The sequence below is a fragment of the Procambarus clarkii genome, unplaced genomic scaffold (genome assembly GCF_040958095.1).
Source record: "Procambarus clarkii isolate CNS0578487 unplaced genomic scaffold, FALCON_Pclarkii_2.0 HiC_scaffold_210, whole genome shotgun sequence".
Classification (NCBI taxonomy): Eukaryota; Metazoa; Arthropoda; class Malacostraca; order Decapoda; family Cambaridae; genus Procambarus; species Procambarus clarkii.
In genome coordinates this window covers 325,165-331,800 of record NW_027189243.1, presented here as the reverse complement: position 1 = coordinate 331,800, position 6,636 = coordinate 325,165, and positions in this window count along the sequence as shown.

Genomic DNA, 6,636 nt, shown 5'->3' with positions numbered 1-6,636 from the left:
TTCGGACATTTCAGACATTTTGAAAACTGCAGGGGGGTTTGGGCAAAATTTGACCCATCGCCGTTTTCAGTAATTGGCATATTTTCGGTATAAAAAGTCGTAATTTGAAAATGAAAATAGGTGCAGAGAGTCAGAATTCGGCTCAAAAATCACGCTCAGTAGTCAAATTTCGGACATTTCAGACATTTTGAAAACTGCAGGGGGGTTTGGGCAAAATATGACCCATCGCCGTTTTCAGTAATTGGCATATTTTCGGTATAAAAAGTCGTAATTTTAAAATGAAAATAGGTGCAGAGAGTCAGAATTCGGCTAAAAAATCACGCTCAGTAGTCAAATTTTGGACATTTCAGACATTTTTAAAACTGCAGGGGGGTTTGGGCAAAATATGACCCATCGCTGTTTTCAGTAATTGGCATATTTTCGGTATAAAAAGTCGTAATTTGAAAATGAAAATAGGTGCAGAGAGTCAGAATTCGGCTCAAAAATCACGCTCAGGAGTCAAACTTCGGACATTTCAGACATTTTGAAAACTGCAGGGGGGTTTGGGCAAAATATGACCCATCGCCGTTTTCAGTAATTTGCATATTTTCAGTATAAAAAGTCGTAATTTGAAAACGAAAATAGGTGCAGAGATTCAGAATTCGGCTCAAAAATCACGCTCAGGAGTCAAATTTCGGACATTTCAGACATTTTGAAAACTGCAGGGGGTTTGGGCAAAATATGACCCATCGCCGTTTTCAGTAATTGGCATATTTTCGGTATAAAAAGTCGTAATTTGAAAATGAAAATAGGTGCAGAGAGTCAGAATTCGGCTCAAAAATCACGCTCAGGAGTCAAACTTCGGACATTTCAGACATTTTGAAAACTGCAGGGGGGTTTGGGCAAAATATGACCCATCGCCGTTTTCAGTAATTTGCATATTTTCAGTATAAAAAGTCGTAATTTGAAAATGAAAATAGGTGCAGAGATTCAGAATTCGGCTCAAAAATCACGCTCAGGAGTCAAATTTCGGACATTTCAGACATTTTGAAAACTGCAGGGGGGTTTGGGCAAAATATGACCCATCGCCGTTTTCAGTAATTGGCATATTTTCGGTTTAAAAATTCGTAATTTGAAAATGAAAATAGGTGCAGAGAGTCAGAATTCGGCTCAAAAATAACGCTCAGGAGTCAAATTTCGTACATTTCAGACATTTTGAAAACTGCAGGGGGGTTTGGGCAAAATATGACCCATCGCCGTTTTCAGTAATTGGCATATTTTCGGTATAAAAATTCATAATTTGAAAATGAAAATAGGTGCAGAGAGTCAGAATTCGGCTCAAAAATCACGCTCAGGAGACAAATTTCGGACATTTCAGACATTTTGAAAATTGCAGGGGGGTTTGGGCAGAATATGACCCATCGCCGTATTCAGTAATTGGCATATTTTCGGTATAAAAAGTCGTAATTTGAAAATGAAAATAGGTGCAGAGAGTCAGAATTCGGCTCAAAAATCACGCTCAGGAGTCAAATTTCGGACATTTCAGACATTTTGAAAACTGCAGGGGGTTTGGTCAAAATATGACCCATCGCCGTTTTCAGTAATTGGCATATTTTCGGTATAAAAAGTCGTAATTTGAAAATGAAAAGAGGTGCAGAGAGTCAGCATTCGGCTCAAAAATCACGCTCAGGAGTCAAATTTCGGAAATTTTGAAAACTGCAGGGGGGTTTGGGCAAAATATGACCCATCGCCGTTTTCAGTAATTGGCATATTTTCGGTATAAAAAGTCGTAATTTGAAAATGAAAATAGGTGCAGAGAGTCAGAATTCGGCTCAAACATCACGCTCAGGAGTCAAATTTCGGACATTTCAGACATTTTGAAAACTTCAGGGGGGTTTGGGCCAAATATGACCCATCTCCGTTTTCAGTAATTGGCATATTTTCGGAATAAAAATTCGTAATTTGAAAATGAAAATAGGTGCAAAGAGATCAGAATTCGGCTCAAAAATCACGCTCAGGAGTCAAATTTCGTACATATCAGACATTTTGAAAACTGCAGGGGGGTTTGGGTAAAATATGACCCATCGCCGTTTTCAGTAATTGGCATATTTTCGGTATAAAAAGTCGTAATTTGAAAATGAAAATAGGTGCAGAGAGTCAGAATTCGGCTCAAAAATCACGCTCAGGAGTCAAATTTCGGACATTTCAGACATTTTGAAAACTGCAGGGGGGTTTGGGCAAAATATGACCCATCGCCGTTTTCAGTAATTGGCATATTTTCGGTATAAAAATTCGTAATTTGAAAATGAAAATAGGTGCAGAGAGTCAGAATTCGGCTCAAAAATCACGCTCAGGAGTCAAATTTCGGACATTTCAGACATTTTGAAAACTGCAGGGGGGTTTGGGCAAAATTTGACCCATCGCCGTTTTCAGTAATTGGCATATTTTCGGTATAAAAAGTCGTAATTTGAAAATGAAAATAGGTGCAGAGAGTCAGAATTCGGCTCAAAAATCACGCTCAGTAGTCAAATTTCGGACATTTCAGACATTTTGAAAACTGCAGGGGGGTTTGGGCAAAATATGACCCATCGCCGTTTTCAGTAATTGGCATATTTTCGGTATAAAAAGTCGTAATTTTAAAATGAAAATAGGTGCAGAGAGTCAGAATTCGGCTAAAAAATCACGCTCAGTAGTCAAATTTTGGACATTTCAGACATTTTTAAAACTGCAGGGGGGTTTGGGCAAAATATGACCCATCGCTGTTTTCAGTAATTGGCATATTTTCGGTATAAAAATTCGTAGTTTGAAAATGAAAATAGGTGCAGAGAGTCAGAATTCGGCTCAAAAATCACGCTCAGGAGTCAAATTTCGGACATTTTGAAAACTGCAGGGGGGTTTGGGCAAAATATGACCCATCGCCGTTTTTAGTAATTGGCATATTTTTGGTATAAAAAGTCGTAATTTGAAAATGAAAATAGGTGCAGAGAGTCAGAATTCGGCTCAAAAATCACGCTCAGGAGTCAAATTTCGGACATTTGAGACATTTTGAAAACTGCAGAGGGGTTTAGGCAAAATATGACCCATCGCCGTTTTCAGTAATTGGCATATTTTCGGTATAAAAAGTCGTAATTTGAAAATGAAAATAGGTGCAGAGAGTCAGAATTCGGCTCAAAAATCACGCTCAGGAGTCAAATTTCGGACATTTCAGATATTTTGAAAACTGCAGGAGGGTTTGGGCAAAATATGACTCATCGCTGTTTTCAGTAATTGGCATATTTTCGGTATAAAAAGTCGTAATTTGAAAATGAAAATAGGTGCAGAGAGTCAGTATTCGGCTCAAAAATCACGCTCAGGAGTCAAATTTCAGACATTTCAGACATTCTGAAAACTGCAGGGGGGTTTGAGGAAAATATGACCCATCGCCGTTTTCAGTAATTGGCATAGTTTCGGTATAAAAAGTCGTAATTTGAAAATGAAAATAGGTGCAGAGAGTCAGAATTCGGCTCAAAAATCACGCTCAGGAGTCAAATTCGGACATTTCAGACATTTTGAAAACTTCAGGGGGGTTTGGGCAAAATATGACCCATCGCCGTTTTCAGTAATTGGCATATTTTCGGTATAAAAAGTCGTCATTTGAAAATGAAAATAGATGCAGAGTCAGAATTCGGCTAAAAAATCACGATCAGGAGTCAAATTTCGGACATTTCAGACATTTTGAAAACTGCAGGGGGGTTTGGGCAAAATATGACCCATCGCCGTTTTCAGTAATTGGCATATTTTCGGTATAAAAAGTCGTAATTTGAAAATGAAAATAGGTGCAGAGAGTCAGAATTCGGCTCAAAAATTACGCTCAGGAGTCAAATTTCGGACATTTCAGACATTTTGAGAACTGCAGGGGGTTTGGGCAAAATATGACCCATCGCCGTTTTCAGTAATTGGCATATTTTCGTTATAAAAAGTCGTAATTTTAAAATGAAAATAGGTGCAGAGAGTCAGAATTCGGCTCGAAAATTACGCTCAGGAGTCAAATTTCGGACATTTCAGACATTTTGAAAACTGCAGGGGGTTTGGGCAAAATATGACACATCGCTGTTTTCAGTAATTGGCATATTTTCGGAATAAAAAGTCGTAATTTGAAAATGAAAATAGGTGCAGAGAGTCAGAATTCGGCTCAAAAATCACACTCAGGAGTCAAATTTCGGACATTTCAGACATTTTGAAAACTGCAGGGGGGTTTGGCCAAAATATGACCCATCGCCGTTTTCAGTAATTGGCATATTTTCGGTATAAAAATTCGTAATTTGAAAATGAAAATAGGTGCAGAGAGTCAGAATTCGGCTCAAAAATCACGCTCAGGAGTCAAATTTCGGACATTTCAGACATTTTGAAAACTGCAAGGGGGTTTGGGCAAAATATGACCCATCGCCGTTTTCAGTAATTGGCATATTTTCGGTATAAAAATCGTAATTTGAAAAAGAAAATAGATGCAGAGAGTCAGAATTCGGCTCAAAAATCACGCTCAGTAGTCAAATTTCGGACATTTTAGACATTCTGAAAACTGCAGGGGGGTTTGGGCAAAATATGACCCATCGCCGTTTTCAGTAATTGGCATATTTTCGGTATAAAAAGTCGTAATTTGAAAATGAAAATAGGTGCAGAGAGTCAGAATTCGGCTCAAAAATCACGCTAAGGAGTCAAATTTCAGACATTTCAGACATTCTGAAAACTGCAGGGGGGTTTGAGCAAAATATGACCCATCGCCGTTTTCAGTAATTGGCATAATTTCGGTATAAAAAGTCGTAATTTAAAAATGAAAATAGGTGCAGAGAGTCAGAATTCGGCTCAAAAATCACGCTCAGGAGTCAAATTTCGGACATTTTGAAAACTGCAGGGGGGTTTGGGCAAAATATGACCCATCGCCGTTTTCAGTAATTGGCATATTTTCGGTATAAAAAGTCGTAATTTGAAAATGAAAATAGGTGCAGATAGTCAGAATTCGGCTCAAAAATCACGCTCAGGAGTCAAATTTCGGACATTTCAGACATTTTGAAAACTGAAGGGGGGTTTGGGCAAAATATGACCCATCGCCGTTTTCAGTAATTGGCATATTTTCGGTACAAAAAGTCGTAATTTGAAAATGAAAATAGGTGCAGAGAGTCAGAATTCGGCTCAAAAATCACGCTCAGGAGTCAAATTTCGGACATTTCAGACATTTTGAAAACTGCAGGGGGGTTTAGGCAAAATATGACCCATCGCCGTTTTCAGTAATTGGCATATTTTCGGTATAAAAAGTCGTAATTTGAAAATGAAAATAGGTGCAGAGAGTCAGAATTCGGCTCAAAAATCACGCTCAGGAGTCAAATTTCGGACATTTCAGACATTTTGAAAACTGCAGGGGGGTTTGGGCAAAATATGACATATCGCCGTTTTCAGTAATTGGCATATTTTCGGTATAAAAAGTCGTAATTTGAAAATGAAAATAGGCGCAAAGAGTCAGAATTCGGCTCAAAAATCAGGCTCAGGAGTCAAATTTCGGACATTTCAGACATTTTGAGAACTGCAGGGGGGTTTGGGCAAAAGATGACCCATCGCCGTTTTCAGTAATTGGCATATTTTCGGTATAAAAAGTCGTAATTTGAAAATGAAAATAGGGGCAGAGAGTCAGAATTCGGCTCAAAAAACACGCTCAGGAGTCAAACTTCGGACATTTCAGACTTTTTGAAATCTGCAGGGGGGTTTGGGCAAAATATGACAAATCGCCGTTTTCAGTAATTGGCATATTTTCGGTATAAAAAGTCGTAATTTGAATATGAAAATAGGCGCAGAGAGTCAGAATTCGGCTCAAAAATCACGCTCAGGAGTCAAATTTCGGACATTTCAGACATTTTGAGAACTGCAGGGGGGTATGGGCAAAAGATGACCCATCGCCGTTTTCAGTAATTGGCATATTTTCGGTATAAAAAGTCGTAATTTGAAAATGAAAATAGGGGCAGAGAGTCAGAGTTCGGCTCAAAAATCTCGCTCAGGAGTCAAACTTCGGACATTTCAGACATTTTGAAAACTGCAGGGGGGTTTGGGCAAAATATGACCCATCGCCGTTTTCAGTAATTGGCATATTTTCGGTAAAAAAATTCGTAATTTGAAAATGAAAATAGGTGCAGAGAGTCAGAATTCGGCTCAAAAATCACGCTCAGGAGTCAAATTTCGGACATTTCAGACATTTTGAAAACTGCAGGGGAGTTTGGGCCAAATATGACCCATCGCCGTTTTCAGTAATTGGCATACTTTCGGTATAAAAATTCGTAATTTGAAAATGAAAATAGGTGCAGAGAGTCAGAATTCGGCTCAAAAATCACGCTCAGGAGTCAAATTTCGGACATTTCAGACATTTTGAAAACTGCAGGAGGTTTGGGCAAAATATGACCCATCGCCGTTTTCAGTAATTGGCATATTTTCGGTATAAAAAGTCGTAATTTGAAAATGAAAATAGGTGCAGAGAGTCAGAATTCGGCTCAAAAATCACGCTCAGGAGTCAAACTTCGGACATTTCAGACATTTTGAAAACTGCAGGGGTGTTTGGGCAAAATATGACCCATCGCTGTTTTCAGTAATTGGCATAGTTTCGGTATAAAAAGTCGTAATTTGAAAATGAAAATA